At 48.7% G+C, this 22,988-nt stretch overlaps 1 protein-coding gene across 3 annotated transcripts in view; it reads right to left on the bottom strand.

The window, feature by feature from the left end:
• LOC146863222 (uncharacterized) overlaps window positions 1-4,052 on the bottom strand; it is a 220,655-nt gene extending 216,603 nt beyond the window's left edge. For all 3 annotated transcript variants that reach the window (XR_014978226.1, XM_085642656.1, XM_085642655.1), the window contains exon 1: window positions 3,824-4,052. The gene's annotated coding sequence lies outside the window, so the exon portion shown is untranslated. The remainder of the gene's footprint in view (window positions 1-3,823) is intronic.
• Between the last annotated feature and the right edge of the window lie 18,936 nt (window positions 4,053-22,988).

Raw genomic sequence — 22,988 nt, 5'->3', positions numbered from 1 at the left:
CGTGTACTCCCACCGGCGGAAGCGTGGCCATCACCTTCTCCTCCCAGGGATGGTAATGTACCGGTCTGCAGGGCAGCCCACCTCCAGTGATGTTACTCTGGGCATATTCTTCGTTCATTTTGCGCTTGACTGCCCTGCGCAGATCATACCACCTGGCTTGGCATTCATGCCTGGTCCTTCTGATGGGCTCAACAGCATTGACCCGATCGACGATCCTCTGCCACATGGCTGATTTCTCAGCTATGCTGGTCTGTCTGACCAATGTTCCAAAGAGCTGTGGCTCGACTCTGATGACTTCGTTGACAAGGATGTCCAGCTCCTCCCTTGTGAACTTTGGATTCTTGTCTGTGGGCATGGTGTGGGGTTTGGGTGTGGATGGTTGTGGGTTTATGGTGGTGTGGATGTGACGGTGTGGGTGTGAATGTGAAGAGGGGGTCTTTGTGAAGGTGGTTGTGTCAAGGTGTGTAAGTTTAAGGTGTAGTTAAGGTGTAAGTAAGGTGCAGTTGTTTGTCTGTCGAGTCTGGCAGCAGTGGGTCTGTTGCAAAGGCTCATGGTTTGTGTGTGTGGGCCCTTTTTATTGGTCCATTTGTGGGTGTGGCTGGGTTTGAACATTTGGTGGGTGTGTTATAAGAGGTGGTTGTGGTTTTGGCCTCTGTTTGCCTGTTTGGTTGTGCCAGGTCAGTGTTTTCTATGTATTTCATCCTGTAGACGTGTTTTGTAGTGTTGTATGATTCGAATTGACCCTCCTTGTGCTGTTTTACAGTATCCTGGTTCAGTACGAGCCGTTTTCGTGTATGTAAGGTGCGTACATACGCTATGTTGTTGTACAGTGGTCACATATGCAATGGTGTTGTACGATTCGTACATACGTGATGCTGGGTGAGGGGCCTGGGGTACGGTGCGTACGGGCACGGGCATGGTGTACGGGCCTGGAGTACGGTGCGTACAGGCACGGGGCTGGGGTACGGTGTTGGGGTACGGTGCGTACAGGCACGGGCATGGTGTACGGGCCTGGGGTAAGGTGCGTACAGGCACGGGCATGGTGTACGGGCCTGGGGTACGGTGCGTACAGGCACGGGGCTGGGGTACGGTGTTGGGGTACGGTGCATACAGGCACGGGCATGGTGTACGGGCCTGGGGTAAGGTGCGTACAGGCACGGGCATGGTGTACGGGCCTGGGGTACGGTGTGTACAGGCACGGGGCAGGGGTACAGTGTTGGGGTACGTTGCGTACAGGCACGGGCATGGTGTACGGGCCTGGGGTGAGGTGTGTACAGGCACGGGCATGGTGTACCGGCCTGGGGTAAGGTGCGTACAGGCACGGGCCTGGGGTACGGTGTTGGGGTACGGTGCGTACAGGCACGGGCATGGTGTACGGGCCTGGGGTACGGTGCGTACAGGCACAGGGCTGGGGTACGGTGTTGGGGTACAGTGCATACAGGCACGGGCATGGTGTACGGGCCTGGGGTACGGTGCGTACAGGCACGGGCATGGTGTACGGGCCTGGGGTACGGTGTGTACAGGCACGGGCCTGGGATACGGTGTTGGGGTACGGTGCGTACAGGCACGGGCATGGTGTACGGGCCTGGGGTACGGTGCGTACAGGCACGGGCATGGTGTATGGGCCTGGGGTACGGTGCATACAGGCACGGGGCTGGGGTACGGTGTTGGGGTACGGTGCTTACAGGCACGGGGATGGTGTACGGGCCAGGGGTACGGTGCGTACAGGTACTGGGCTGTGGTACAGAGGTGGGGTACGGCGTGTACACGTAGGGGGCTGGGGTACAGTGTGGACATGGGCGGTACGGTGCTGACATATGGGGGTACGGTGCTGACATATGCGGGGGGAATGGGTGGGCTGTGCGACTTGTACGCAGGCACAAGTTTAGCCGTGTACATGAGTGGTTCAGCATTCGCTCCGTACGGGCCATTTTACATGCGGTTGTATATTCGGACGGACGGACGGTACGGATCGTACTTGCGCGGTCGGACTTCTGTTTTACGATTTGCACGTAAAAATGTCCGGCTCCCTTTCGTACACTTTTCCCGATGCTATTCGTATCTATTTTTAACGTATGAATCTTACTTCGGCACCTAAATAGTAACTTTATTTTAAATTATATCAAAGATAAAACGTCTAAATGGTCTTCACTTCACCTCTGTTGGTGGGGTAGAATGGACTCCATTAAAATGACTATTACTCCTAAATTTTTTCATACCCTTGCTATGGTTCCTATTCAATTTCCATTACAATTCTATAAAGATATTGATAGACTTCTCTCCAAATTTCTCTGGAACAATAAATCAACTCGTATTGGTTATAAAAAATTTAAAATACCTAAATGCAATGCTGGATTTGGCGTGCCTGACTTTTTTCTCTATCACAAAGCATTTATACTGAAACAAAGTTCTACATGGTTTACTCCTTCCTCTTTAAATAATCATCCTATTTGGCTTCATATAGAGCATTCTCTTGTGGATCCTTTTCCATTGACCACCTTGCTAACAATGTCTAACAGATCAACATATTTGCAAAAATCGGTTATTATCAAATCCACTAAACTCATTTTTAATGACCTGGATTCAAATTTTCTATCTCCTACGGTCTATACTGAAGATCTGTCATTATGGCATAGTAATGTTATTAAGCTGAATAGAAATGTTAATTTTTGGAATGCTTGGATGAAAGCGGGTATCTTTTATCTTAAAGATATTTATTTCGACAATGCTTTTATTTCTTTTGAAGCTTTACAAACGAAATTTAGTCTACCTCAATCTGATTTTATTAAATTTGAGTTTTCATGTAATTCAATTTTAGATTCCTCCCCTCATGGTATTCCGTCTAATTTTAAAGCAGATTTAGCAATATGAATTCGAACTATCTCTACGTCATCACATACTGTTTCTATTTTATATAAAAAATTATCTAATTCTATAGGAAACAATTTAAATATAATTTCAACATTTTGGAATGCTGAGCTTTCACTCTCGTTGCCTAATGATACTTGGAAGATTATTTGGCTTAATAATATTTCAGGCTGGCTGCCTGTTTCGCTTTACTAAACCAATTCTTATATTTTATTCAATTGTTTATGGACCCCAGTACGTTTATTTCATGCTAAACTGCTGCAAGACGACATTTGTTGGCATTGTAAATTACTTCCTGGTTCATTACAACATATGCTTTTTGAGTGTCCATTAATTTTTAAATTTTGGTCTGATACTCGGGATATCCATGATGTTATTTCTTATAAAATGTTAATATGTAAATCTGTTGGTCTTTTGCATAACTTAACTGAATTAGAAGGTAAACTGTTTAATTTCTTAATATCAGCCGCTTTAAAATCCATTACTTTTTGCTGGAAGGATATTTTGTCATTATCAGTTCATGCTTGGTGGTCATGGGTCATTTTTACAAGAAGAGGTGCTCAGTTATCCCTGAATGGGATTACTCATGACTCTAATTTGTTTAGCTCTTTTTGGTTACCTATAGATGTATATTTATCTTTATAATTGTATATTTATACTTGATATATCGTTTTACAGTCATTATACTTAAATACTTATATTATGCACGTAGCTCTATTTTCTACTAGTTGACACAGTAATTATACATGGTTCCCCCCCTTCCTTTCCTTTCTCGTTTACCTTTCCCTTCTTTAATTGATTATTTATACATCTATACCTATTGTAATTTATTATTGTTTTTGTAAATTTCTTATTTTATATAGGTATTTTCGCTCCTGGACAATTGTTTCTGTAATGGCTGTACATGTTCATTATTATGCAAATTCAATAAAACATTTTGAACTCAGAAAAGTACCGGAGTGCTGCTGCTTGCACACAGGAGCCTCGGGCGACGTTCGAGTCCAGGCTGGGGGTAAACTGCTTGTCCTGCAGGTTAAACTGGGAAACGATGCTTTTCACGGTTCTTTCCACTCAGCAAAGCGTCTTTGCTACCCCGTTCCTTCCACTCAGTGTGGGCTTCAGCTGTCCTAGGTAGACTGAGGTATTAAGCAGGACTCTGGTGCTGCCAAGCTACTCTGTTTCCCAAAACAGCCCTGCGCAGCCCTCCTTTCAAGAGCGACGCCCTGGGCAACTAGCCTGGAACGGATCTGGCCAAGGGTGCCGGATCCACACGAGGCTGAGTCACGAGCCTGTTTGCTTATGTTTCTTTAATATGAGAATCTGGATCCACTTGGCATGAGTGGAGTGCCACCTGAAGGTAGCAGTTAATCCTTTTTTGTAAAAGTTTAGCAACTTTTTTATAAATGACTCCGCAGGGTAGGATCGTATTATGTGGCAATTAATGCTGACTAAAATATGCAGCAAGAAAAGACGAATTATGCAACATAACGCAGCACTTTGTGATGGTATTATTTCATTTTGTCCTTTTTAGGTTTTGCCTGCATAGAGCTTGCACCCTTTTGTAAGTAAGGAAAAAGTAAGTTAAAAAGACTTTTAAAGGGCCTTAAAACCCGTCCCTTACTTACCTGAACTTACTATTAGTTTATTCCAACGTCATTCTAATGTAGGTGTATTTGGTTGGCCAGTAAATCATCTCCAGTTCGTCCACTTTCCCTTCGCGCTTGCTTTGCCATCTGTGAGAATGTCATCCTTTTTGGCCCTGATCACCCAATTTTTTTTAATGATACTGGTGGTAACTGACTCTGACTCTGACTGTGCCCTGGACCCTGCTAACTATGCCCCGGGCCAGTGTTCTGATTAAGAGGTATATTATAATTAGGTTTACTTACAATTGGTTTGACAACCTACCTGTAAGAATCCCCAGTGTAGGGCATGTAGGTTTAGAGGCCCAGCAGATTTAATACACTTAAGTGTGCCTGGCTGTGTTGCCTGCTGGCCTTTTAACACTCACTCCTGCTTTGCAAGTTGCTTTTAAATTAGAAACATATGCAAATTCAACTTAAAGGTACTTCCAGAGTATTAAACTTCCTTATTTTTACATATAAGTCACCACTGAAGTCTTCCCTAGGTGCCCCAGTGTAGAGTGCCATGTAAAATGAAGCAGGGGCATTTAAAAAAATGTTTTATATGCTCTCGTGAGGAAAGTCTGCCATGTTTGTGTTTCATCATTGTAGCATTTTAGCTCCATAGGCTCACATGGGAATACTTTAACAAAGTATAACTATCGACAGAAGTGAGCTAAAATAATATTTCGAGGACCTAAAAGATTTGCATTGATAAATCCAACAACCTGCCACTGTAACTAGTGCAGAAAGGAAGATACACAACTTTTTAAAGTTTTTTTTTACGGTAAACCACAATCTAGCCTTCTAGCAGCTTCTCCTCATTTGTCAGCCTTGCCAGGCTGAGCCAAACTGCTTTGATGAGGTGATAAGTGGCCTGCATAGAGGCAGAGGTTATCAGGTGGGGGCATGTTAGACCTGCTCCTCTTAAGGTTTCCCTAAAGTTCTTCATTTTCCCCTTGAGTTGTGCTAATTGTCTTGTCTTGACCTTAGGACTCTGGGCACTTTACTCCTGCCACTGCAGCGGGAACGTGCGTACTGGCACCAATAATGTCCTTGGAGTATGTCCGACCTGAGATTGCAGGCCCGTCAGTGCACTGACACCGATGATGTTTCCGAGCCACAGGACACCAGCCTCCCACTGCAGGCCGGTGTGCACATTGGCACCAGTTGCAGGCGGCATGCCTGCCAGCGCACACGTGTGCCAAAGGAGCTTGTCAACAGTGTCAGGTCTGCTGTTCCAGGGCTATGGTGTGCGCACTTGCATGGATTATGCTTTTAAACATGTGTTCGACCTACCATGACAGGATTATGATGGCGCAATTGTGTGCATACTAAGTCTGGTCTTTTGAAAGCACTGGTCATCCTGAGGGGACCCTTCACTTTCACTCGAAGGGGAAGGTAAAGTTTCGGGCAAGTGCACACCTGTGTTCCCTGTCCATATAACACAGAATAAACCGCATGTTTCCCTACTGGTGAGGCTTGCTCTTCCCATAGGTTGGCATGGGGAAGTAGTTGTCAGTACTTCAAGCTGTAATAGTGGATTGTAGTGGTGCAGCCTGATGGTGTTTCCTATCTATGGATCAGCAATACCAAACCCTTTACAGTGGTAAAGGTTGACTTGGAATAGCTCACTTACAAATGGTACTTATAGAAACGTGGACATTTCAATGCTCTAAAACTCTTTGTGTGCCATGCTGCTTGGTGCCAGACCACACTGGAAGGTGGGGGAGTGGTTCTGGGCATTCCCCAGTGACACCCATATAGCATTGGGCATGCACTGGAATGGCCAATCTCTGCCATTTGTGTGCCTGGCAGAATAGATGGGAGAAAGCAGTTGTGACACTTGGCCTCTGGAGACAAATCATGGAGACAAATCATGGCCCTCTACGACAACTTCAGTGAACCAACAACGAGCACCAACCCCCATCCCACCGCTGCCAATAAGCCGAACATCGCATCCTGGGATCCTGCTACCGTCAAACTCATTACAGCTACCATGAAGAAAACCCACAACAATGGCGGTACGGCCCGTACCCACGTGCCAAAGGCCTGGGTACGGGCCGTACCCCATTGGTGGGGTGATGTAGGGGTACGCGTGGTACGACTCATACCCACGCACTGAAGGCCTGGGTACGGTGCGTACCCCTACGGCACCCCAACAATGGCGGTACGGCCCGTACCCATGTGCCAAAGGCCTGGGTACGGGCCGCACAAGCATTCCACAGCGTATGCATGGAGCGTACCCCCACCCCAACAGTGTATGTACGAACCGTACCCCCACCCGCATATGTTAGGAGCGTACCCCCACCCCTACAGTGTATGTACGGACCGTACCCTCACCCGCGTATGTATGGAGCGTACCCCCACCCCAACAGTGTATGTACGGACCGTACCCCCACCCGCGTATGTATGGAGCGTACCCCCACCCCAACAATGTATGTACGGACCGTACCCTCACCCACGTATGTATGGAGCGTACCCCCACCCCAACAGTGTATGTACGGACCGTACCCCCACCCGCGTATGTATGGAGCATACCCCCACCCCAACAGTGTATGTATGGACTGTACCCTCACCCGCGTATGTATGGAGCGTACCCCCACCCCAACAGTGTATGTACCGACCGTACCACCACCCGCGTATGTTCCGAGCGTACATGGCCAGACATAGGAGGGGTGGGTGCAGAGTCCTCCCAGCAGTGCCCAGACACAGGAGGGGTGGGTGCCTATCACTCCCAGCAGTGCCCAGACACAGGAGGGGTGGGTGCCTATCACTCCCAGCAGTGCCCAGACACAGGAGGGGTGGGTGCAGAGTCCTCCCAGCAGTGCCCAGACACAGGAGGGGTGGGTGCAGAGTTCCCCCAGGCAGTGCCCAGACATAGGAGGGGTGGGTGCCTATCACTCCCAACAGTGCCCAGACACAGGAGGGGTGGGTGCCTATCACTCCCAGCAGTGCCCAGACACAGGAGGGATGTGTGCCTATCACTCCCAGCAGTGCCCAGACACAGGAGGGGTGGGTGCAGAGTCCTCCCAGCAGTGCCCAGACACAGGAGGGGTGGGTGCAGAGTCCTCCCAGCAGTGCCCAGACACAGGAGGGGTGGGTGCAGAGTCCCCCCAGCAGTGCCCATGGAACGCAAAGGGTGGAGTACCCACAGATCCAATGCCCACAAATGTCAGTCAGGTGCACAAAGACCCTGCAGTACATGTACCACATGTGTGCGAGGCTGGGAGTACACACATGCATAGCACCTAAAAGAGAACATCTCCACATGAAGTCATGTCAACAGTCTACATACACAAGTACAGTGACCACCAAGGATGCCACGAATGATGCAGGTGGAGACATCGCTCAGCATGCATGTGCAAAGTTGAAGGAGTCCGTCACACACCCAGCTGATGTAGACACAGCTCAGCACCACATATTGGAAACAACCTGCAGGGAAGATGTCAGGTTACACAGAGGAAGGAACACACCTTGGAACGATGTCAGCATGCTGTAACTGCTTACATGAACAAAGTAATTTAGCCAACAGCTTGTGATGGCACACAGATACCAGGGTCCATCCTATGACCAGCACAAGACTACATTAACAACACACCCAACACATTATCACCACCCAAAATCATGGAGCAGGTCCACCAACAGCAATACCTGTAAAACAGTAGTGTTCAATGGAAAAAAAAAATTGCTTTATTCAGCAGGATGTAAGTAATATTCATTATAAATGTTAATATATACAAGGCCCATAGGGCAGTCCATGACTCAAATCCGGATGGGGGACACAGTGGGACGCATGTCCCCTAGCTTGCCTGCACAGTCAGACTCCTTTGTCTTCCACAGGGGGGGGCATCATGTGGGGGGGGGAAGTACCAGGCACCGCAGGGACAGGAGGGGCAAGGGTAGGTGTCGTGGGTGCAGGGACGGAGGACTCCACCACAGGGGGTGGGGCAGCACCAAAGGTGGTGGTGAGGATGGCGCTGCACACGGTTGCAAGGTCCTCCAGCGTCTTCCCTGCACCCGAAGGAACCACAGGCCCCAAGGAGGGGGGGGGGTCGGAGGGATGGGTCGCAGCACTACTGGGGGAGGGTGTGGACAGGGGGGGGCACTCCACTACCCTGACCGGGGACTCCTTTGACCGCTTGCGGGGTGGTGACACTTTTGGGCTCAGGGACAGAGCGGCCATGAAGGAGTCTTTGCTGGATTTGTGGCCAGGAGAGCTGAGGGGAGTGGATTTGGAGGGAGTGGATTTTGCAGAATGCGGACTCCCACTCTGGCTGCATGTCTTACGTTTGCCCCCCGACCCAGTGGGTGTGCCTACTTCACCCTGTGTGTGCGTGCCAGGAGGTATGCGCTTGTCCTTCCCTGCTGGTGTGGTGCCTGTGTCTGGTGGGGTGTGTGCATGCTGACGTCTGGGTGTACGTGGGACAGGCATGGGAGTGGGAAGTGTGGATGGGGCAGGGGTAGGGGGTGGGACGAAGTGCTGCAGGAGACCCACTGCTGCAGTCAGTGTCGAGTCAATGGACCTCAGCAAGTTGCGTTGGTCAGCCTGCGATGCTGAAATGCCCTCCAAGTATGCCTCCATGTTGTTGAGCACTCGGCTGTGGCCATGGAGGACATTAAGCATCGCAGCCTGACCAACCTGCAACTGCCGCAGGATGTCCACAGACTCGGCATTGGCGGCAGCAGTGGAGACAGGGGCAGGGGGTGCAGTGCCTGGCAGGAAGGAGACACGTGGTGACCTAGCACGCCGGGAAGGGACACAAGCAAGTGGGAGGCCGGTGATGGCAATGGAGGGGGCGGGGAGAGATGTTGTGCTGCTGTCAGCTGTTGGAGCAGCCTCCGCCCCCTCGGAGAGCTCAGCCTCAGACCCGTCAGCTTCATATTCTGTGGTGGCAGTGGACAGGTCCTCCGGCTCACTCCCCTCGGCCTCAGTTCCACTCGATGTGCCAGCCAAGATGTCACTGCTGGCACTTGTGCTCGGTCCCTCCGCACGGTCCGTGCTGGTGTCTCCATCCGTGTCCCCCGATGATGCTGTGGGCAAGGTGAAGAAACAGGAATTAATCAGACATCTGTATACATATGTCACATGAGTCCAATCTACATAGGTTACAGTGCATAGCCTGCAAAGAAAGATCAGTAACATCTACAAAACAAGGTACAGATGTAGGGCATGCAACACACAGTTGGTTCACCCACCATGCCAATGAAAACCCATGGAGAGCATGACACAATAGCAACTGACATGAAATGGAGTTTGACATAGGAGCCAGGCCCTGGGGACAATCCAGCACTGCATCTGCACCACACAGCGTTGCCGACAATAGGGATGAGGAGGGACCATATCCATGAACTTGAGGCACATGCTGCATAGGTAATACTGAAAACATGCCCACCATGACTGGCTCACTGCACCTTGAGTGTATGTCCAGACAAACAGCACACACTGGCCAGACCGAGCAAGGAGATTTCAGGTTTTGACATGTAGGCTTTGCCCGCACCAACCACCCCCTACATGAGACAATTAGTTGAGACACAGGAAGCACTTACATCTCTTAGTCTGGGTGAAATACACATGGGCTGCATAAATGCAAGATTGGACACCAAATACCCACGGTGCGCCTGTCCCAATAATCATGTACAAATGGTCATCATCAGATGATTGTAACAAGACACACAGGCACTGGCCAGCGTGAGTATGAACAAGGAAAATCAGGTCAGGCTGTACAGTGGACACTTGTACTACATTTTACGTCAATATACATGGTGCCAGGGGACAATGGCACAGAGCACAACCTATGCTGTGGACACTGAGAGTGTCCACATTTTGTGATGACACCTAGGAAAATATGCCCCAGGAGATAGTAGTGGCCACACAACTCCATGGTCCTGAATGGGAATGACTGCAACACACGCCACCATCCCTGCACCATGCGTATTGCACACTCATGCACATCATGTCACAGGCCACAACATAGGACATGCGTGCTGTAAGGCATGACACTTGAGAGACTAACTTCCATGTCTGGACTCTGCATCAGTGCCAACTGACATGGAACCCACAAGTACTGAACTGGACAGGGCACAGGCAAGGTCCCAAAACCTTTTACACACCACCCCCACACATGATGCTACAGGCATTGTTCACATGGATAAACTGCCAGCCTAGATAACCTTGTGAAGGAGTGACTGCACACAGACCAGGGAACACATTGCAAGGAGGGGAAGGGAGGCAGGAGAGCACCGCTATACTGTGGGTAACAGGATCTGCACAGCACCTTTAAACCCTGGCAGTGTATCCATGTAACTGTGCACTTACAAATGCTGGTGACACACAACAAACACACATGTACCTACCCCCTTCCTGCTGCTGCTTCTCCTGTAAGCACCTGTCCAAGTCTGGAAAGACCACCGCCAGCACACGCTTGTGGATGTGGGTCAGATGGCGGCTCCCGCGGTTCTTATGGATCTCAGGTGAGTCCCCCAGCAGGACCCGTGCGATCCTCCGCGTCCAGCACCGGATATCCTGCCAGCGTTTTCTCACCTGGGCCAGGCGCCGCTTGCGACCCTCCGTCCTCCTCACGGCACTGACGGCGTTCATCCATATCTGCTTCTTGGCAGAGGCGCCTACCTGTGAGGATGAACAAGTGACACTACATCAATACACCTGGCACATGTCACAGAGACACATATTCGAACAAATTTGCTGTTTACAACAAGGCATAGTATGCATCCAACGCATTGCACCTTTGTCATAGGGACATGATCCTCTGGGGAAGGGCAAAAGCAGTACGTGCCATTGAAAGTACACAGGTGGAATGAGGGCAACGACACAATCAATGATCCAGGCTCACACTGTGCATCAGAAGGTACACCAGGATTATGTGCAGCACCTCTAAGCATTCACATGCCACAGGCCACTGACACTACCTCAGCAGAGTACACAGACACACACAGGCAAAGGACATTCACCTGCCATTGCCAAATGCAGCGACAAACCTCACTCTGCACATGTGCCACTAGACGGGGGGGGCTCACAGGTGTGGGGCTGGCTCTGCACGTCAGACACACAGCACTGCTCCCTGCTCACATCAGATGGGCAGGGTATATCCATCCCTCATGCAGCCCGGGTGCTACACTCTAGGCCTGGGCAAAAATTTAGTTCCGTTCGCGGAAATTGCGATAATTTGACATTTTCGCGTTCCGCGGAGAGCGCGAAAATGTCAAAAATTCCGGTTTCCGCTGCTTGGCGATAATTTGTTTCTTGCTCGCGCAGTTGGTTTACCCACCATGCCACTGAGAAACTATGGAGAGCATGACACAATTGCAAATGACATGATATGGATTTGGACAGAGGAGCCAGGCTCTGGAGACAATCCGGCACTGCATCTGCACCACACAGCGTTGTACTCTCTACTGATGATGGTTAATGAACTAGAAACACGTGTCTAGAGATCAGCACTATCTGCTCCAACTGTGGCGAAACACTCGAACACTCTTGAAGCAAGCAAGTAACTGAAACTGCATTTACCACAATGCCAGGGGCAAACCTTGCTGGGAGGTGAAGCGGTGTGGTCCCACACCTGTTCCTGTTTAATAGTACTCTCGTGAGTCATTGAGCTTACGAGCTCGTGGATGAAGCACCTGCATGCCTGTGAGAGGTACATGACCTGAGAAAGATTTTGGCAGCCTACTCAGCAAACACCACATTTGAAAGACTGTAATCTCTACTGATGATGGTTAAAGAACCAGAAGAACGTGTCTAGAGATCAGCACTATCTGCGCCAACTGTGGCGAAACACTCGAACACTCTTGAAGCAAGCAAGTAACTGTAACTGCATTTACCAGAATGCCAGTGTGCGAACCTTGCTGGGAGGTGAAACGGTGTGCTCCCACCCCTGTTCCTGTTAAATAGTTCTCCTGTGAGTCATAGTGCTGACAAGATCATGGATGAAGCAGCCGCATGCCTGTGAGACATACCTTACCTGAGAAAGATGTTGGCAGCCTACTCAGCAAACCACACATTTGAAAGACTTTAATCTCTACTGATGACTGTTAAAGAACCAGAAACACGCGTCAAGAGATCAACATTATCTGCGCCAACTGTGGCGAAACAATCGAACACACTTGAAGCAAGCAGTAACCGAAACTGCATTTACCACAATGTCAGGGTGCAAACCTTGCTGGGAGGTGAAGCGGTAAGCTCCCACCCCAGTTCCTGTTTAATTGTACTCCTGTGAGTCATTGAGCTGACAAGCTCATGGATGAAGCACCTGCATGCCTGTGAGAGGTCCCACACCTGAGAAAGATTTACGCAGCCTACTCAGCAAATTCCACATTTGAAAGGCTGTAATCTCTACTGATTACGGTTAAAGAACCAGAAATACGTGTCTAGAGATCAGCACTATCTGCGCTAACTGTGGCGAAACACTCAAACACTCTTGAAGCAAGCAAGTAACTGAAACTGCATTTACCACAATACCAGGGGCAAACCTTGCTGGGAGGTAAAGCGGTGTGCTCCCACCCCTGTTTCTGTTTAATAGTACTCTCAGTCATTGAGCTGACGAGCTCATGGATGAAGCACCCGCATGCCTGTGAGAGGAACCAGACCTTAGAAAGATGTTGGCAGCCTACTCAGCAATTCCCAGATTTCAAAGACTGTAATCTCTAATGATGACGGTTAAAGAACCAGAAACACGTGTCTAGAGATCAGCATTATCTACCCCAACTGTGGTGAAACACTCGAACACTCTTGAAGCAAGGAAGTAACTGAAACTGCATTTACCACAATGCAAGGGGCAAACCATGCTGGGAGGTGAAGCGGTGTGCTCCCACCCCTGTTCCTGTTTAATAGTACTCCCATGAGTCATTGAGGTGATGAGCTCGCGGATGAAGAACCCGCATGCCTGTGAGAGGTACCTGACCTGAGAAAGATGTTGGCAGCCTACTCAGCAAATCCCGCATTTGAAAGACTGTAATCTTTACTATTGACAGTTAAAGAACCTGAAACACGTGTCTAGAGATCAGCACTATCTGCTCCAACTGTGGCGAAACACTCGAACACTCTTGAAGCAAGCAAGTAACTGAAACTGTAATTACCACAATGTCAGGGGCGAACCTTGCTGGGAGGTGAAAAGGTGTGCTCCCACCCCTGTTCCTGTTTAATAGTACTCCTGTGAGTCATTGAGCTGACGAGCTCGAGCATGAAGCACCTGCATGCCTGCGAAAGGTGCCTGACCTGAGAAAGATGTTGGCAGCCTACTCAGCAAACCGCACATTTGAAAGACTGTAATCTCTACTGATGATGGTTAAAGAACCAGAATAACGAGTCTAGAGATCAGCACTATCTGCGCCAACTGTGGCGAAACACTCGAACACTCTTGAAGCAAGCAAGTAACTGTAACTGCATTTACCAGAATGCCAGTGTGCGAACCTTGCTGGGAGGTGAAGCGGTGTGCTCCCACCCCTGTTCCTGTTTAATAGTTCTCCTGTGAGTCATAGTGCTGACAAGATCGTGGATGAAGCACCCGCATGCGTGTGAGACATACCTGACCTGAGAAAGATGTTGGCAGCTCACTCAGCAAACCACACATTTGAAAGACTTTAATCTCTACTGATGACTGTTAAAGAACCAGAAACACGCGTCAAGAGATCAACATTATCTGCGCCAACTGTGGCGAAACAATCGAACACACTTGAAGCAAGCAGTAACCGAAACTGCATTTACCACAATGTCAGGGTGCAAACCTTGCTGGGAGGTGAAGCGGTGAGCTCCCACCCCAGTTGCTGTTTAATTGTACTCCTGTGAGTCATTGAGCCGACAAGATCGTGGATGAAGCACCTGCATGCCTGTGAGAGGTCCCACACCTGAGAAACATGTACGCAGCCTACTCATCAAACTCCACATTTGAAAGACTGTAATCTCTACTGATTACGGTTAAAGAACCAGAAACACGTGTCTAGAGATCAGCACTATCTGCTCTAACTGTGGCGAAACACTCAAACACTCTTGAAGCAAGCAAGTAACTGAAACTGCATTTACCACAATGCCAGGGGCAAACCATGCTGGGAGGTGAAGCGGTGTGCTCCCACCCCTGTTCCTGTTTAATAGTACTCCCGTGAGTCATTGAGCTGACGAGCTCGTGGATGAAGCCCCCGCATGCCTGTGAGAGGTACCTGACCTGAGAAAGATGTTGGCAGCCTACTTAGCAAACACCACATTTGAAAAACTGTAATCTCAACTGATGGCGGATAAAGAACCAGAAACAGGTGTCTAGAGATCAGCACTATCTGCGCCAACTGTGGCAAAACTCTCGAACACTCTTATAGCAAGCAAGTAACTGAAACTGCATTTACCACAATGCCAGGGTGCAAACCTTGCTGGGAGGTGAAGCGGTGTGCTCCCACTCCAGTTCCTGTTTAATAGTACTCCCGTGAGTAATTGAGCCAACAAGCTCGTGGATGAAGCACCCGCATGCCTGTGAGAGGTCCCTCACCTGAGAAAGATGTTGGCAGTCTACTCAGCAAACCCCAAATTTCAAAGACTGTAATCTCTACTGATGATGGTTAAAGAACCAGAAACATGTGTCTAGAGATCAGCATTATCTGTGCCAACTGTGGCAAAACACTCGAACATTCTTCAAGCAAGCAAGTAACTGAAACTGCATTTACCAAAATGCCAGGGGCGAACCATGCTGGGAGGTGAAGCGGTGTGCTCCCAACCCTGTTCCCGTTTAATAGTACTCTCGTGAGTCATTGAGTTGACAAGCTCGTGGATGAAGCACCCGCATGCCTGTGAGAGGTACATGACCTGAGAAAGATGTTGGAAGCCTACTCAGAAAACCCCAGATTTCAAAGACTGTAATCTCTACTGATGACGGTTAAAAAACCAGAACCACTAGTCTAGAGATCAGAACTACCTGCGTCAACTGTGGCGAAACACTTGAACACTCTTGAGGCAAGCAAGTAACTGAAACTGCATTTACCACAATGCCAGGGGCGAACCTTGCTGGGAGGTGAAGCGGCATCCTCCCACCCCAGTTCCTGTTTAATAGTTCTCCAGTGAGTCATTGAGCTGATGAGCTTGTGGAGGAAGCACCGGCATGCCTGTGAAAGGTACCAGACTTGAGAAAGATGTTGGCAGCCTACTCAGCAAACTCCACATTTGAAAGACTGTAATCTCTACTGATGACAGTTAAAGAACCTAAACCACGTGTCTAGAGATCAGCACTATCTGCGCCAACTGTGGTGAAACACTCGAACACTCTTGAAGCAAGCAAGTAACTGAAACTGCATTTACCACAATGCCAGGGGCAAACCATGCTGGGAGGTGAAGCGGTGTGCTCCCACCCCTGTTCCTGTTTAATAGTACTCCCGTGAGTCATTGAGCTGACGAGCTCGTGGATGAAGCCCCCGCATGCCTGTGAGAGGTACCTGACCTGAGAAAGATGTTGGCAGCCTACTTAGCAAACACCACATTTGAAAAACTGTAATCTCAACTGATGACGGATAAAGAACCAGAAACAGGTGTCTAGAGATCAGCACTATCTGCGCCAACTGTGGCAAAACTCTCGAACACTCTTATAGCAAGCAAGTAACTGAAACTGCATTTACCACAATGCCAGGGTGCAAACCTTGCTGGGAGGTGAAGCGGTGTGCTCCCACTCCAGTTCCTGTTTAATAGTACTCCCGTGAGTAATTGAGCCAACAAGCTCGTGGATGAAGCACCCGCATGCCTGTGAGAGGTCCCTCACCTGAGAAAGATGTTGGCAGTCTACTCAGCAAACCCCAAATTTCAAAGACTGTAATCTCTACTGATGATGGTTAAAGAACCAGAAACATGTGTCTAGAGATCAGCATTATCTGCGCCAACTGTAGCGAAACACTCGAACATTCTTCAAGCAAGCAAGTAACTGAAACTGCATTTACCAAAATGCCAGGGGCGAACCATGCTGGGAGGTGAAGCGGTGTGCTCCCACCCCTGTTCCCGTTTAATAGTACTCTCGTGAGTCATTGAGTTGACAAGCTCGTGGATGAAGCACCCGCATGCCTGTGAGAGGTACATGACCTGAGAAAGATGTTAGAAGCCTACTCAGAAAACCCCAGATTTCAAAGACTGTAATCTCTACTGATGACGGTTAAAAAACCAGAACCACTTGTCTAGAGATCAGAACTACCTGCGTCAACTGTGGCGAAACACTTGAACACTCTTGAGGCAAGCAAGTAACTGAAACTGCATTTACCACAATGCCAGGGGCGAACCTTGCTGGGAGGTGAAGCGGCATCCTCCCACCCCAGTTCCTGTTTAATAGTTCTCCAGTGAGTCATTGAGCTGATGAGCTTGTGGAGGAAGCACCGGCATGCCTGTGAAAGGTACCAGACTTGAGAAAGATGTTGGCAGCCTACTCAGCAAACTCCACATTTGAAAGACTGTAATCTCTACTGATGACAGTTAAAGAACCTAAACCACGTGTCTAGAGATCAGCACTATCTGCGCCAACTGTGGCGAAACACTCGAACACTCTTGAAGCAAGCAAGTAACTGAAACTGCATTTACCACAATGCCAGGGGCGAACCATGCTGGGGGGTGAAGCAGTGTGCTCCCACCCCTGTTCCTGTTTAATAGTACTCCCATGAGTCATTGAGCTGTGAGCTCATGGATGAAGCACCCGCATGCCTGTGAGAGGTACCTGAGCTGAGAAAGAGGTTTGCAGCCTACTCAGCAAACCCCAAATTTCAAAGACTGTAATCTCTCCTGATGAGGGTTAAAGAACCAGAAACATGTGTCTAGAGATCAGCACTTTCTGCGCCAACTGTGGCGAAACACATAAACACTCTTGAAGCAAGCAAGCAAATTAAAACTGCATTTACCACAATACCAGGGGCAAACCTTGCTGGGAGGTGAAGCGGTGTGGTCCCACCCCTGTTCCTATTTAATAGTACTCCCATGAGTCATTGAGGTGATGATCTTGTGGATGAAGCACCCACAAGCCTGTGAGAGGAACCAGACCTCAGAAAGATGTTGGCAGCCTACTCAGCAAATCCCAAAATTCAAAGACTGTAATCTCTACTGATGACGGGTAAAGAACCAGAAACACATGTCTAGAGATCAGCACTTTCTGCGCCAACTGTGGCGAAACACTTGAACACTCTTGAAGCAAGCAAGTAACTGAAACTGCATTTACCACAATACCAGGGGCGAACCTTGCTGGGAGGTGAAGCGGTGTGCTCCCACCCCTGTTCCTGTTTAATAGTACTCTTGTGAGTCATTGAGCTGACGAGCTCATGGATGAAGAACCCGCATGCCTGTGAGAGGTACCTGACCTGAGAAAGATGTTGGCAGCCTACTCAGCAAATCCCACATTTGAAAGACTGTAATCTTTACTATTGACAGTTAAAGAACCTGAAACAGGTGTCTAGAGATCAGCACTATCTGCTCCAACTGTGGCGAAACACTCGAACACTCTTGAAGCAAGCAAGTAACTGAAACTGTAATTACCACAATGTCAGGGGCGAACCTTGCTGGGAGGTGAAGAGGTGTGCTCCCACCCCTGTTCTTGTTTAATAGTACTCCTGTGAGTCATTGAGCTGACGAGCTCGTGCATAAAGCACCTGCATGCCTGCGAAAGGTACCTGACCTGAGAAAGATGTTGGCAGCCTACTCAGCAAACCCCACATTTGAAAGACTGTAATCTCTACTGATGATGGTTAAAGAACCAGAATAACGAGTCTAGAGATCAGCACTATCTGCGCCAACTGTGGCGAAACACTCGAACATTCTTGAAGCAAGCAAGTAACTGTAACTGCATTTACCAGAATGCCAGTGTGCGAACCTTGCTGGGAGGTGAAGCGGTGTGCTCCCACCCCTGTTCCTGTTTAATAGTTCTCCTGTGAGTCATAGTGCTGACAAGATCGTGGATGAAGCACCCGCATGCTTGTGAGACATACCTGACCTGAGAAAGATGTTGGCAGCTCACTCAGCAAACCACACATTTGAAAGACTTTAATCTCTACTGATGACTGTTAAAGAACCAGAAACACGCGTCAAGAGATCTACATTATCTGCGCCAACTGTCGCGAAACAATTGAACACACTTGAAGCAAGCAGTAACCGAAACTGCATTTACCACAATGTCAGGGTGCAAACCTTGCTGGGAGGTGAAGCGGTGAGCTCCCACCCCAGTTCCTGTTTAATTGTACTCCTGTGAGTCATTGAGCTGACAAGCTCGTGGATGAAGCACCTGCATGCCTGTGAGAGGTCCCACACCTGAGAAACATGTACGCAGCCTACTCATCAAACTCCACATTTGAAAGACTGTAATCTCTACTGATTACGGTTAAAGAACCAGAAACACGTGTCTAGAGATCAGCACTATCTGCTCTAAATGTGGCGAAACACTCAAACACTCTTGAAGCAAGCAAGTAACTTTAACTGCATTTACCACAATGCCAGGGGCAAACCATGCTGGGAGGTGAAGCGGTGTGCTCCCACCCCTGTTCCTGTTTAATAGTACTCTTGTGAGTCATTGAGCTGACGAGCTCGTGGATGAAGCACCCGCATGCCTGTGAGAGGTACCTGACCTGAGAAAGATGTTGGCAGCCTACTTAGCAAACACCATATTTGAAAAACTGTAATCTCAACTGATGACGGTTAAAGAACCAGAGACACGTGTCTAGAGATCAGCACTATCTGCGCCAACTGTGGCAAAACTCTCGAACACTCTTATAGCAAGCAAGTAACTGAAACTGCATTTACCACAATGCCAGAGTGCAAACCTTGCTGGGAGGTGAAGCGGTGTGCTCCCACCCCAGTTCCTGTTTAATAGTACTCTCGTGAGTCATTGAGCCGACAAGCTCGTGGATGAAGCACCCACATGCCTGTGAGAGGTCCCTCACCTGAGAAAGATGTACGCAGCCTACTCAGCAAACTCCACATTTGAAAGACTGTAATCTCTACTGATTTCGGTTAAAGAACCAGAAACACGTGTCTAGAGATCAGCACTATATACGCAAACTGTGGCAAAACACTCAATCACTCTTGAAGCAAGCAAGTAACTGAAACTGCATTTACCACAATACCAGTGGCGAACCTGGCTGGGAGGTAAAGCAGTGTGCTCCCAACCCTGTTCCTGTTTAATAGTACTCTTGTGAGTCATTGAGCTGACGAGCTCGTGGATGAAGCACCCGCATGCCTGTGAGAGGAAGCAGACCTGAGAAAGATGTTGGCAGTCTACTCAGCAAACCCCAAATTTCAAAGACAGTAATCTCTACTGATGATGGTTAAAGAACCAGAAACATGTGTCTAGAGATCAGCACTATCAGCTCTAACTGTGGCGAAACACTCGAACACTCTTGAAGCAAGCAAGTAACTGAAACTGCATTTACCAAAATGCCAGGGGCGAACCATGCTGGGAGGTGAAGCGGTGTGCTCCCACCCCTGTTCCTGTTTAATAGTACTCTCGTGAGTCATTGAGTTGACGAGCTCGTGGATGAAGCACCCGCATGCCTGTGAGAGGTACATGACCTGAGAAAGATGTTGGAAGCCTACTCAGAAAACCCCAGATTTCAAAGACTGTAATCTCTACTGATGACGGTTAAAAAACCAGAACCACTTGTCTAGAGATCAGAACTACCTGCGTCAACTGTGGCGAAACACTCGAACACTCTTGAGGCAAGCAAGTAACTGAAACTGCATTTACCACAATGCCAGGGGCGAACCTTGCTGGGAGGTGAAGCGGCATCCTCCCACCCCAGTTCCTGTTTAATAGTTCTCCAGTGAGTCATTGAGCTGAGGAGCTCGTGGAGGAAGCACCCACATGCCTGTGAGAGGTACCTGACCTGAGAAAGAGGTTTGCAGCCTACTCAGCAAACCCCAAATTTCAAACACTGTAATCTCTCCTGATGAGGGTTAAAGAACCAGAAACACGTGTCTAGAGATCAGCACTTTCTGCTCCATCTGTGGCGAAACACATAAACACTCTTGAAGCAAGCAAGTAACTGAAACTGCATTTACCACAATACCAGGGGCAAACCTTGGTGGGAGGTGAAGCGGTGTGCTCCCACCCCTGTTCCTATTTAATAGTACTCCCATTCGTCATTGAGGTGATGAGCTTGTGGATGAAGCACCCGCATGCCTGTGAGAGGAACCAGACCTGAGAAAGATGTTGGCAGCCTACTCAGCAAACCCCAAATTTCAAAGACTGTAATCTCTCCTGATGAGGGTTAAAGAACCAGAAACACGTGTCTAGAGATCAGCACTATCTACGCTAACTGTGGCGAAACACTCAAACACTCTTGAAGCAAGCAAGTAACTGAAACTGCATTTACCACAATACAAGTGGCGAACCTGGCTGGGAGGTAAAGCGGTGTGCTCCCACCCCTGATCCTGTTTAATAGTACTCTCGTGAGTCTTTGAGCTGACGAGCTCGTGGATGAAGCACCCGCATGCCTGTGAGAAGTACCTGACCTGAGAAAGATGTTGGCAGCCTACTTAGCAAACTCCACATTTGAAAGACTGTAATCTCTACTGATGACGGTTAAAGAACCAGAACCACGTGTCTAGAGATCAGCACTATCTGCGTCAACTGTGGCGAAACACTCGAACACTCTTGAAGCAAGCAAGTAACTGAAACTGCATTTACCACAATGCCAGGGGCGAACCATGCTGGGAGGTGAAGCAGTGTGCTCCCACCCCTGTTCCTGTTTAATAGTACACCCATGAGTCATTGAGCTGATGAGCTCATGGATGAATAACCCGCATGCCTGTGAGAGGTACCTGAGCTGAGAAAGAGGTTTGCAGCCTACTCAGCAAACCCCAAATTTCAAAGACTGTAATCTCTCCTGATGAGGGTTAAAGAACCAGAAACACATGTCTAGAGATCAGCAATTTCTGCGCCAACTGTGACGAAACACATAAACACTCTTGAAGCAAGCAAGTAACTGAAACTGCATTTACCACAATACCGGGGGCCAGCCTTGCTGGGAGGTGAAGCGGTGTGCTCCCACTCCTGTTCCTGTTTAATAGTACTCTTGTGAGTCATTGAGCTGACGATCTCGTGGATGAAGCACCCGCATGCCTGTGAGAGGTACCTGACCTGAGAAAGATGTTGCCAGCCTACTCAGTAAACCCCACATTTGAAAGACTGTAATCTCTACTGATGGTTAAAAAACCAGAACCACGTGTCTAGAGATCAGAACTATCTGCGTCAACTGTGGCGAAACACTCGAACACTCTTGAAGCAAGCAAGTAACTGAAACTGCATTTACCACAATGCCAGGGGCGAACCTTGCTGGGAGGTGAAGCAGCATCCTCCCACCCCAGTTCCTCTTTAATAGTTCTCCAGTGAGTCATTGAGCTGACGAGCTCGTGGATGAAGCACCCGCATGCCTGTGAGAGGAACCAGACCTGAGAAAGATGTTGGCAGCCTACTCAGCAAACCCCAGATTTCAAAGACTGTAATCTCTACTGATGACGGTTAAAGAACCAGAAAGACGTGTCTATAGATAAGCACTATCTGCGTCAACTGTGGCGAAACACTCGAACACTCTTGCAGCAAGCAAGTAACCGAAACTGCATTTAACACAATGCCAGGGACGAAACTTGCTGGGAGGTGAAGCGGTGTTCTACCACCCCTGTTCCTGTTTAATAGTGTTCCCGTGAGTCATTGAGCTGACAAGCTCGTGTATGAAGCACCCGCATGCCTGTGAGAGGCACCGGACCTGAAAAAGATGTTGGCAGCCTACTCAGCAAACTCGACATTTGAAAGACTGTAATCTCTACTGATGACGGTTAAAGAACCAGAAACACGTGTCTAGAGATCAGCACTATCTACGCTAACTGTGGCGAAACACTCAAACACTCTTGAAGCAAGCAAGTAACTGAAACTGCATTTACCACAATACCAGTGGCGAACCTGGCTGGGAGGTAAAGCAGTGTGCTCCCAACCCTGTTCCTGTTTAATAGTACTCTTGTGAGTCATTGAGCTGACGAGCTCGTGGATGAAGCACCCGCATGCCTGTGAGAGGAACCAGACCTGAGAAAGATGTTGGCAGCCTACTCAGCAAACCCCAAATTTCAAAGACTGTAATCTCTACTAATGATGGTTAAAGAACCAGAAACATGTGTCTAGAGATCAGCACTATCAGCTCTAACTGTGGCGAAACACTCGAACACTCTTGAAGAAAGCAAGTAACTGAAACTGCATTTACCAAAATGCCAGGGGCGAACCATGCTGGGAGGTGAAGCGGTGTGCTCCCACCCCTGTTCCTGTTTAATAGTACTCTCGTGAGTCATTGTGTTGACGAGCTCGTGGATGAAGCACCCGCATGCCTGTGAGAGGTACAGGACCTGAGAAAGATGTTGGAAGCCTACTCAGAAAACCCCAGATTTCAAAGACTGTAATCTCTACTGATGACGGTTAAAAAACCAGAACCACTTGTCTAGAGATCAGAACTACCTGCGTCAACTGTGGCGAAACACTCGAACACTCTTGAGGCAAG

Source organism: Triturus cristatus, chromosome 2_2, assembly GCF_964204655.1.
Source record: "Triturus cristatus chromosome 2_2, aTriCri1.1, whole genome shotgun sequence".
In the NCBI taxonomy this organism is placed as follows: Eukaryota; Metazoa; Chordata; class Amphibia; order Caudata; family Salamandridae; genus Triturus; species Triturus cristatus.
Note: the sequence above shows the minus strand (reverse complement) of the source record. Positions and strands in the feature narration are given on the sequence as shown.